At 41.9% G+C, this 12,117-nt stretch overlaps 1 protein-coding gene across 3 annotated transcripts in view; it reads right to left on the reverse strand.

Annotated features, from left to right (window-relative positions):
* LOC139459902 (breast cancer anti-estrogen resistance protein 3 homolog) overlaps positions 1-12,117 on the reverse strand; it is a 148,088-nt gene that overhangs the window by 111,069 nt on the left and 24,902 nt on the right. The window contains exon 1 of one of the 3 annotated variants that reach the window (XM_071241626.1): positions 6,961-7,245. The exons of the other annotated variants lie outside the window; for them this stretch is intronic. The gene's annotated coding sequence lies outside the window, so the exon portion shown is untranslated. Of the gene's footprint in view, positions 1-6,960; positions 7,246-12,117 lie in introns of those variants that run through there. 3 annotated transcript variants of the gene reach the window in all.

Below are 12,117 nucleotides of genomic sequence, written 5' to 3' on the forward strand. Positions count from 1 at the left end.
CCCCAAACCAGCTGTGTCCTCAGTAACCCCTGGAGTTATCTCCCCTTTAGATGGGCAGCGACACCTAGCAGCACCGCCATCAATCAACACTGATTACTGAACTATGATCTATTTCCTAGCAGATGAGGACTGTCACAGCATGAATTGAAAATAACACTTGTCAGGGCTCGCAATATGGCGCCAACTAGCCCAGTCTCTATTAAACCTTTGGGGACAAAAAACCTTGGCAATTAAAATGTTTAGTCTCTGTGACAAAATGAATTTATAAAACATTCAATACAACCCTAAACGAGTGTTCATATAATTCAAACTTAAACGCATCTGTCTCTTCAATACTTTCGGGACAAAGTTTGTTTCTTGTTTCATATGATGAACCCCCCCCCACCCCCGCACACACACACACACACACACAAAACTCTGTAAGAGTTGGTTGGTGGTAAAATTCCTACTAAAACTCTAGAAACACCCCTCCTCCCTCCCCCCAAACCCAACTTTTTTTGATAATTAAAAACTATTTATTCAAAATGGAACACAGCTCTTCAAAAAATTGTTTTGACTACATTTTGCCAAATCTCGGGCAAGCTTATCTGTAAAACAACAACAATATTTGTCCTTCAAGACAAGTGGGTAGGAGCTGACAAAAGTAGTGCCATAAGTTTTAAGATGATAAACTTTGTTTTCATATTATTTCTTTAGACATAACAAAGAAACAAGTGAAGATGATTCACAACTACATGAATTTCACAATGCTGCTTGTTCCTTGTCTGAATGTCATGCAAATTTGCCATAATCAGCATTTAAACATGTTGTTTCGCACATCCACAAATGTTGAATAAACAGGAAAAGGTTCACGAGCATGTTTCTTTAAAAAAACATCCATGCAATAAACACATTTTGATTCTTTTCTCGCCTCTGGCAGCACACGATAAGCGTCACAGCTTGACAAATTATCACTGCTGGTCAAATCATCAATTTGATCAGTTATTAATTGGAACTTAATAACGCCAACTAAATGCGCTGATTGTGTGTGTTGAGAGCCTCGACATGCTGCATTGAAAACACTGACATGTTTGGCTTTCATTAAAGAAACGTTACAATAACAGTGACTCACAGTGAAAACAGCACCGTCTCGGCCGTATATCCTGGTAATTAGGTGTATTAATTAACCTCTATTACTGTCTTCCTGATTGGAGAACGAAGATGACTAGTTATAGATGTCTCACTTCACACTGTGAAACCCAATCCTGTGTAATAGCAGAACACACTGTGCTAATTACAATGTTGAACACGGCTCTTATTGCAGTGCTTTCTCTCACCTCCGTCATGCACTGGAATCGACAAATATTTCATATCCTGTCACATGCCCAAATTATAACTTCAAGGAAATTATTTTTTGCCAGATATTTGAACATTTTTAATGACCGATGAGTCTTGAAGATGACGATGAAAATGTAATTTACATGCACACACTCAGGGGATGGTACTGTTTCTACAAACTACAGTAAGTTTTAGTGAGTGAGTGAGTGAGTTGGGTTTAACGCCGCTTATAACACTATTCCAGTCATATCACGCCTCTCAGCTTAATGGGGGAGGAAAGCCCGAAGTGATGCAGGTCTCAGACGTTTACCACTCGGTGAAACCCACGAGCACGGGTATGGTGCTGACAAACCTAGAAACATAATCAGGGCGAACCGGGATTTGAACCCACAATCATTGGTTTCTGGCGTGCCCAAGGGATGCACAGCGAATCGCGGTGCCTTAGACGACTGGGCCACCCGTGCCCCCACAGTAAGTTTTACATGAAAACGTGTGTAAACATGATGTATTAATGATGATATTGAAGTGACATTCAGCACTGAAATAGGTGATAATGTACTCGGGAACGAGGCTGGAACTGCCATTTAATAAACACTTCAGATATAATTTGTGAGATGATAAGAGCAAATTTGACACTAGGATTTACTATAATCTTTAAAGTTTCTACGGGACTGTTATTATTATTGAGGGAAGATAATCTAACATCTAGTCTGTGAAATGAAGTATTTTTCTTAATAATTTGTTTTTAATTATAGTTATAAATTATGATAAAAAAGAGCTCAGAGACTTTCTTCATTTTCAGATACTGTGGTAATCTAGACTTACCAAATAGTATAGAATTGCATGGGCTCTACTGGATATATTTGTATCAGGATAGGTATGACAGACTAGGAAGGGAATAGCATCTGTCTTTCTAGGATGTATAGAGGCCAGTAGAACAGAGGTGGGCCAAATCCTCAACCTAGCCGGGGCAGTCGGGTAGCCTAGTGGTTAAAGCGTTCGCTCGTCACGCCGAAGATCCGGGTTCGATTCCCGACATGGGTACAATGTGTGAAGCCCATTTCTGGTGTCCCCCGCCGTGATATTGCTGGATTATTGCTAAAAGCGGCGTAAAACCAAACTCACTCACTCACTCACTCAACCTAGCCAGTGTTTGTCAGCTGAATATATCAGCAAGTATATGATGTCATGTGATGATAAATTGTAATGCAACAATTCCAACTTAAAGTTTATATGATATGTAATGAAAGTAAGTGCGAGTATATTTTCCTGCTGATTTTAGAAGGGCTCAAAGCAGTAGTACAGTGGAACCAGTGCTTTATACAGTGACTCTAGGTTGGGAATCGAACCCGAAAGGGAATACTTTGACCATCAGAGCAAAATTGTAAACACTTCCTCATGAGAGCCCACCCGCAAAGTGTAAATAATTATTATGACGTTTTCTAAAAATGTAAGATCCTGTTGAAATGCACAACTGGCTGACATTGGCGCTATCGACCAAGGCAGTTGATAATCACTGGATTACACTGGCGCCACTTCTGCAAACTCTCCACAAACATGGTTGGCTTTAAAGATACTGTTTTCCCTTAACTAACTCAAGCATGTAAATTGCTGAGTGAGTGTCTACTGGCTAATGACGTAACAGCCCTGTGGGTTTACATCACTATAGCTAGTGTGGGCAATTAGCATGAGATTTGCTGGTGATCACTCAAATTACCCTGAGCTGACAAATACGCTTTGTTTACACAGACCTGGTGTAAGTTAACAGAGGACATATTTACATTTTACTCAGCTGTTACTTACAACAGAGACAGGTTGTGAGTTGGAAAATAAATACCTACACCGTCTTGTATAGCATAGCTGCTGATGGATGCAAAGATTAACTTTCCACTTACTCCACAATCACTTTGAACATCTGCAAGACAACTGTGTTCAATGAAATTTAACCTAAATTGTTGGGTGAAATTCTAGGCTCACTGCTTCAAACCTATCTCCCATGATACTGTGCAAACTGTGAGTTTAGTCATTGACCTGTCATATCATTCAAGAAGTCCTACAGACATAGCACACCACTGTCAAAATATTAGTTCACTCAACAACTTAAAACAATACCAGGGTTACACATATGACATATATAAAGCAAATGTTTCGAAACAAACAGGATTGTATTCAGAAGTCGTTCATGAACAAACATTGCATCTGATTTTCTTTAAAGACAGTTCATGACTTGTACTTTCTTGTATGGCTGAAAAGGTGAAGGCACTTTACATCTATTCTCAATTTCCATGTTTTATTTCAAAAAGGAAAAGGGTGCTACTACAATAGCCTTGACACATGTTGGAACCTCTACTCAATAACTCATGCTTGATAGCACGTCTAGTGCACAGCATGTTTGACTCAATAAATAATGACCGTTCTATATAGGTTCCACCACCGTGACATTAGTGTATTGTCTGTTATTATCATTGTTATAATGTATAAATGCCATGTCTTGTTTTATTATATGACATGTCTAATAAGCTCTGTCTGACAGAGCTCTAATAAGCGCCCACTGCGATATTTGCTAATATATTGGCTAATGAACAATACCAATTAGCACCCCTTCCGATTAATCAATGACACAACACTTATTTATCTGCGTATAGTACGCACTCGTGTGTTATATGCACCCTTAATTATGGGCAATTAAATTCTGGAAAAATGTATCTCCCGTATATAAACATTTCAGGCTGTCAGCATAAACCACAAAATTTATCTTTTAACTCTGTTTTTTCTCTCACCAAATTAATATTCTAATAAGAGCCCCCTATTTCTAATTTTGAGAGTGCCCTGGGCGCTTATTACGTCGAATACGGTATGTACAACAAAACTATCCCATCTTATCCTCAATGTAGTTCCATGTTAGCTCTAATTCTGTCTCACTTTCAAATCTTTCAATTTGATTTCTCTACACTAGTCCACAGCATGTTCTGTTGTATATCTTAATAAAAGAGAGGCCTTTGATATTCCATCTTGTCTTAAATTTCGAGCCACATTTTCAAATCTCTCAATTTGATTTCTCTACACTAGTTCAAAGCATGTTCTGTTGTCTAACTTAATAAAAGGGAGGCCTTTGATATTCCATCATGTCTTTAGAACCACATTTTCAAATCTTTCAATTGGATTTCTCTGCACAAATAAACCTACCAGCATGTATATATATTAACTCAATATGCGTATTCAATATTCGCTGGCAAGAAGAAGAGCTGAAACGACACTTCAAAGATTGAAGAAGTTAATATCCACAAATAGCTTCATCTCTTCATGATCTAACAAGTTCTCAATGCCTATCAAAGATGACACCAGTTCACAGTCCGTTCCATTGTATATCTTAATAAAAGAGAAGTCTTTGATATTCCATCTTGATTTTAATTTCAAGATTCAGATTCAAATCTTTCAATCAGACTATAAGAGAGGTCTCTGATATTTGAAACCTTTAATGTTAGAAATGTCCAGATACATCCTGTCTTGAGGGAACAGCTCTCCCCGTGATCCTCGAGGAGGTGAGGTGAGGTGAAATGGGGTTTAACGTCGCATCCAAGATTATTGCACTTATATAGCGACGTGCATGTATGTGTGTGTGTTTGTGTGGCTGCTTGTACTAGTCCGGACTGATGCCGATTTATAAGTGCTAGCCCACTGAGATACCATGCTGCAGTTTAACATGAATACCCCACTCAGACACAGTATACTGACTCCGAGTCGACCAGTCCTTGTTTTAGCCCCTTAATGTGGAGCGCCAGACAGGGTAACAACAAGTACCATCTTTTAACGTCTTTTGGTATGACGCGGACGGGGATCGAAACCCCGGACCTTCCGCTCTCCGGGCAGATGCTCTACCACTAGACCACGGAGGCAGTGATGATCTTGGAGGAGGTGGGTAGTATGCCATCACACTCTTCATGGCTGAAATATTGCCGATGTGACGTTAAACTTTAACTCACTTAACTCACTTGTGACGTTAAATTTTAACTCATTTAACTCACTCATATTTTCATAGAGATTATTCGGCGACTGGCATACTGTATGTCTCCTGTTGGTCTGTATGTCTTCAAGGATAGGTACACACTGTCTGTAATCTTGCCCTTGAGAGTTGTATATGCTGGGGGTGCGATGTTACCTAACTCTCCACTATCATCAAAAAGATCCCCCTGATAGGCCACAGCGCCCTCTGGCAGCATGGGTCATAACAGGGAACATCACAACACACTTGTCGATTCCATAACTAGTTTGAGACCGGAAATTCCAGTTAACATGAAATATTCTGACCAATCAGGACCCTATCAGTGTTAAAATTCTGACAGCGCATATGTATTTTTAATGATGACATTGATAAAGTTTCAGATAAACCTAGAGTCAGGGATCATTTAACCTATAATGGTCCACAATGTGATTAGTATTTCTTTCACTTCTAAAACAAAATAACAATAAATGTTGCAGATAAATCTGCAGTCAAGCATCATTTAACATTTCAAAATTCCAATATTTGATTTTTTTTTTTTTAGTTCTGAAAGAAAGTCTGGCACAAACAGAAACATTCCTTCATAAACTATTTTGGAAATGGAAACTTAAAATTACATATTTTTTATCAACGTTTTATTCCAGATATTATTTTAGTTTCTTTGCACATCTGAACCAACATCAGCAACCCAATACATTCCTCAGCACCGTGCTTCATCCCATGTGATAATCTGTTTGACCCTGCCAAGGTCAACCCATACATCCTGCTTGGGGAGGAGATTATCACATTTAGTGACCCAGTGGGGATTATCATGACAATCATATCATCTCGGATACCATGACAACCAAGATTACATATCATCCCCGTCAGAGGTTGACTGCCATAAGGTGCTAAAGGTGTTAGCTTCCACTGATATATATTTAATTGATATTTCACAAGAACTGTTGACGTTGTATAGTATGTCTATTAACTGGTACATCATATCTCCCAACCAATAGTGGGTGTATATGTAACTTATCTCATCCCAATGCGACAACATACAGGGCAAAGCAATGACTACTATCCTAAGTAACTAATGTTATATTTGGGATAACACTTTCTTAGTAAAGTACAGATTCTAGTACTTTTTTGGGTTGAGTCCCGTCCGGGATTCGAACCCACACCTGCCAGGGTGAGGCACCTAATCGCCAGCACTCTAAGTCAGCGATCTAACCCACTCAGCCACCGAGGCTTCCACAAAAATGGAAGTCCGACAACTGGTAGTCTAGATCACGTACTTTGAGTACCCCCCTACTATCATAAGGATTAATTTTTCAGTAATTTAATTAATTTATTTTTTACATTGCAGGCAAGAAGTACAACTTAACTGCATATATTTTTTAATGAAGTTGAGTTGTGTCAGATACCTTTTTGTGAAAGCCTATATATATCTTTCTCTAATCTTCCAGCAACAATGTGACGGATGTGTAATAAATGCCAAATAAATACAGGACAATACGGACACCTGAAAGTAATTGGGTATTACCTGTGCTGATTAAATAACAGGTAGGTACAAAGTATTCTTCGTTAATCACATCAGGATAATTCAGTTAAGATACCACACATTTCTGCATTAACTACTATCAAAGTAAACAACAACTTACCTGTACAGGTGAAAATACCCCAACTAGGTCACAGGTAAATCCAGGTATGTTGTGTTCCACCTGTACTCCTACACTGACAGTCCGACATGTGACAACGTCCTACACTTCCCAAACAACACAGAATGTATATTCTCTTCAACGTGTTAACAGCTGACCGTGTGCTCGTCAGTAATTCTACACTGTTACACTTTAACTGGGAAACAGGTAATCCAGGTGAGGCTCGTTATCCAAGCACACCTTTGGTGCTCCTGCCCTGAGTGAAAAGGCACAGTGATCTAATGTGTGAACTGACTTCTCACAACCAGTGGGACTTGTATTAGTATGATAGTAGTGGGAGCTTCCTCTCAGTGTGTAGGCTCAGGAACCACTCTGCAGTCTATCACAGCAATCACATGAGGCCCTATGCTATAAATAGATGTCCCCATAGGGATTTTTCACTCCCTAAATAAACTAGCAACTTTTCCTGTGAGTGATGGTTGAGGGACTAAACAATCACACACTGTTCTGAAGTTAGCATCTTTAGTTGATTAAATGCAGATTTATTTATGGGATTTTAATTTTTTTCTGATTGTAGGTTTGACTTGTTTTGTTTAATTCATGGAAAACGGAAACTGGAAAATGTCCTTAGATGATAAACAAGCAGTTGTGACGGATAAACAGTGCAGGTTGTGGATGTGTCTGGAAGCAGGGGGCAGGGTCACACGGTGGGGGAGTGGGTCGTAAACAAGCCTCTAATCAGTTGGGGAGATTTAACTGAAGAAAAGGAGTTTCTTGAAGTCATAGCATGTGCTCTGATTTTCTCACATGATAGATCACATTGAGGTGAGAGGTTGCGGTTGGCTGACCTGGTGGGGCTGATGTAGCCTTGCTCCAAGGCTGTACTGAAAGAAATGTGTAGTAATTCTATCCTCCTGATAGGCAGGTCTAGATATGTGGACGGTACAGACTCCAGTCTCTTATAGGTAGAACTTGTTCTTATTATTTACATAATCTAGAACTTATGATTTAAACTAATAATTATTGCCCTTGAGACTTGATCAAGTCTAGGGCTGATGGAGCTGCACATGTTGCTGATGGGGGCATCAAGTGGGTAGAGGGGGTGCTGTGTGTGTAGGGGCAGGATTTGGAGGGGGTGGGATAGGCTAATGCTTAGACTCTGGAAATGAAACATTTTGAGAGAAACAAATAATTCCATTAATTTTGAAAAGGACGCCTAGTAACATGCGAGATTCAGAACCTGGGGAAATTCTAGTCTAGGGAGGTGTTGTTGGTGGGGTGGGAGGTGTTGTTGGTGGGGTGGGAGGTGGGTGGGAAGTGGTGTTGGTGGGGTGGAAGGTGGGTGGGAGGTGGTGTTGGTGGATGGGAGGTGTGGTTGGTGGGTGGGAGGTGGTGTTGGTGGGGTGGGAGGTAGTGTATAGTCAGGTGGGAGGTGGTGTTGGTGGGGTGGGAGGTGGTGTATAGTCGGGTGGGAGGTGGTGTTGGTGGGTGGGAGGTGGGTGGGAGGTGGGTGGGAGGTGGTGTATAGTCGGGTGGGAAGTGGTGTTGGTGGGGTGGAAGGTGGGTGGGAGGTGGTGTTGGTGGATGGGAGGTGTGGTTGGTGGGTGGGAGGTGGTGTTGGTGGGTGGGAGGTGGTGTATAGTCAGGTGGGAGGTGGTGTTGGTGGGGTGGGAGGTGGTGTATAGTCGGGTGGGAGGTGGTGTTGGTGGGTGGGAGGTGGTGTATAGTCAGGTGGGAGGTGGTGTTGGTGGGGTGGGAGGTGGTGTTGGTGAGGTTGGAGGTGGTGTTGGTGAGGTTGGAGGTGGTGTTGGTGGGGTGGGAGGTGGTGTTGGTGGGGTGGGAGGTGGTGTTGGTGAGGTTGGAGGTGGTGTTGGTGGGGTGGGAGGTGGTGTTGGTGGGGTGGGAGGTGGTGTTGGTGGGGTGGGAGGTGGTGTATAATCGGGTGGGAGGTGGTGTTGGTGGGGTGGAAGGTGGTGTTGATGGGTGGGAGGTGGGTTGTAGGTGGTGTTGGATGGGTGGGAGGTGGGTTGGTGGGTGGGAGGTGTTGTTGGTGGGTGGGAGGTGGTGTTGGTGGTGTGGAAGGTGGTGTTGATGGGTGGGAGGTGTTGTTGGTGGGTGGGAGGTGGGTTGGTGGGTGGGAGGGTCGTATAGTCGGGTGGGAGGTGGTGTTGGTGGGTTGGGAGGGTTGTATAGTTGGGTGGAAGGTGGTGTTGGTGGGGTGGGAGGTGGGTTGTAGGTGGTGTTGGATGGGTGGGAGGTGGTGTTGGTGGGGTGGGAGGTGGGTGGGAGGTGGTGTTGGATGGGTGGGAGGTGGTGTTGGTGGGTGGGAGGTGGTGTAGTGGGGTGGGAGGCGGTGTTGGTGGGTGGGAGATGGTGGACAGCCCACACAGTACATGTGTCAGGTAATTCAGCTCCTGTGAATACTCTGTACTACATCAGGTCCACTTCACAGATAACTACCACATGCCCAGCAGGTAAAACAAAAATCATATCAAGGTGCGAGCACTTCAATTAACAGTTTTTCAACACTCACCACATTCATGGACATGAAAGATATTCGCCATACTGTTTAAAACTTCAGAAAACTTGACACACCTCATACTTGCAGCACAAACATAATATTCCACATGTTCAAAATTAAATAAAGAAATTAATTATCACGCACCATGTTGCTTTCGTTCTAAAACTGAACATTTGGTCTGCATGTGTTAGTAATGGGTGATACTTAAACCTATAAATTCTTATTACATATTTTCACAGTAAAAATGATTGTTTTTAAAGTTTCACTACTAACATTCACAGAAGGACACTGTTTTTGCCTGTTAACCTTTAGCCTGCTGAATTGTTGTAGCATATGGCGCTGGAAAGAAGAGGGTGGACGATTTCAGACAGTCAGTGCTTCATTAAACAAGGGACATTTGAAGAAATATTTTGCACATTTTTTTCTGATAGTGAGTGAGTTGGGTTTAACACCGCTTTTAACAGTATTCCAGTTATACCACGGCGTGTCAGCTTAATGTGGGAGGAAAGCCCGAAGTGATGCAGGTTTCAGACGTTTAACACTTCGGTAAAGCTGAGAATTTATGCTTATCATATGTAACTTAAATGATACGCAATACCTACTTGTTAAACATTATTGCGAGTTTCATTTGGGGGTGTCCTTTGACTATGCGCCTTAAAGAGTTTCACATAAGCAATGAAGAATTTTTCAACAGAAAATTACACTTTTGAATTGAAGCTGAGACAAGTTTTTGAGAGACTTGTGAAACTTCACATTCGTTCCCCCAGCAAAAATGACAGGTGCTTGTACGAGCACTGACGGGTACTGGTACAATCGTCTATGATACACTTGAAACAGTTAATCAAATAATCAATCTACTTTGAAAAGCTGAAACATTCTGAAAGGCTGCTCCACAAACCCCATGTCTATAACAGATGCACCTGCTCCAGTCGTTCACAAATAAACAGTTTCTAGGAAGCTATGCTACATGTACTTAAGGTAAACTTCACGTAACAGATGAAATGCACTTAGTAGCACACACAGAGAGGATGCTCAGTCATCACCAGACTGCTGGCTTCAGTACTAGTGACTGCCAGAGTTATCGAATGATCTTTTGTTAATACAAAAAAATGAATATTCATTGAAAGTTGAAAATTGGATGTGAAAGCACAAAGGATTAAGTCTTTGAAAGGTATATAGAAGTGAAAAACATAACATGACACACAACTTTTCGGAATATATGTGTAAGCATATATTCCGAAACGTGTTCCTCGTAATAAAGAAGTTGACATCCATAAATTCTCATCCATAAAGGATTAGTGAGATGAAAATTTGTTGAAAAAGAAAAATATTGTGTGCAAACCATTGGTATACAAGCCCTGCTCACTTTATATCCACTGCAATTATTTTCACTTTTATTGCACGATTTTATTCAAGATTATTGCACTTATATAGCATCGTGCATGCATGTGTGTGTGTGGCTTCTTGTACTAGTCCGGATTGATGCCAATTTTACAGTGCTTGCCCACTGAGATACCATGCCGCAGTTTAACATGAATACCCCACTCAGACTCAGTATACTGACTCTGAGCCGACCAGTCCTATTTCTATCCCCATAATGCCGAGCACCTGGCAGGGTAACAACAAGTACCATCTTTTAATGACTGTTGGTATGACGGGGGCGGGGATCGAACCTCCAACCTTCCACTCTCCGGGCAGACGGTCTATTCACGAGACAACAGAGTGAGTGAGTGAGTGAGTGAGTGAGTGAGTGAGTGAGTGAGTGAGTGAGTGAGTGAGTGAGTGAGTGAGTGAGTGAGTGAGTGAGTGGCCGGGTGAGTGAGTGAGTGAGTGAGCGAGTGAGTTGTTTTATGCTGCTTTTGGTAATCTTCCAGCAATAACATGGTGGTGACACCAGAAAAGGGATTCACACATTGTGGGGAATCCATACTGGGCGTTTGGCGCGATAGGGGCAAATAGATACCGCACCCATGACAGAGGCAGTCACAAGCAAGTCAAAGCAAGAAACTCAGTCAAAGCATGTGACCCAGGTTAGAATTGAGCTACAGCAATTGTGACTGTCTCTGTCATGGGCTGTGTATCTATTGTCCCCTGTCCTTCAGCAACCCATGCTTGCCGTAAAAAAGCGACTATGCTTGTTGTAAGAGGCGACTAACGGGATCGGTTGGCCAAGCTCGCTCACTTGGTTGGTGCATGTAATCATATGTAGATCGATGCTCATGACGTCAATCACTGGATTGTCTGGTCCAGACTTGATTATTGACAGATGTCTTCAGATAGCTGGTATATTGCTGGGTGTGGCGTTAAACAACAAACAAACAGTCAAATCATGCGTAACAGAAACCTGATCATGAATATGCCCAAGCTGACATACACAGAGACTGCTGTATCTAGTCCAATTTGCCCAGCAAAATACATGAGGCTGAGTGACGAATGCCAGACCACCAGCCCTGCAGGCTGTCATCACACATCTACATAGAGTGGAGGAATTATGATAAGGCTGGCTGCAGGTTTGCATAAAACATATCTATAATTCCCCAACGCTGATATGCAGCTATGCTTTGAATTAGACTGCTTGTGTTTTTCCAACAAACTATTTCTATCTTAATAACTATCTAGAGCACAGCGCAACAGGTCCC

Source organism: Haliotis cracherodii, unplaced genomic scaffold (assembly GCF_022045235.1).
Source record: "Haliotis cracherodii isolate W230 unplaced genomic scaffold, xgHalCrac1.p SCAF_13, whole genome shotgun sequence".
NCBI lineage: Eukaryota > Metazoa > Mollusca > Gastropoda > Lepetellida > Haliotidae > Haliotis > Haliotis cracherodii.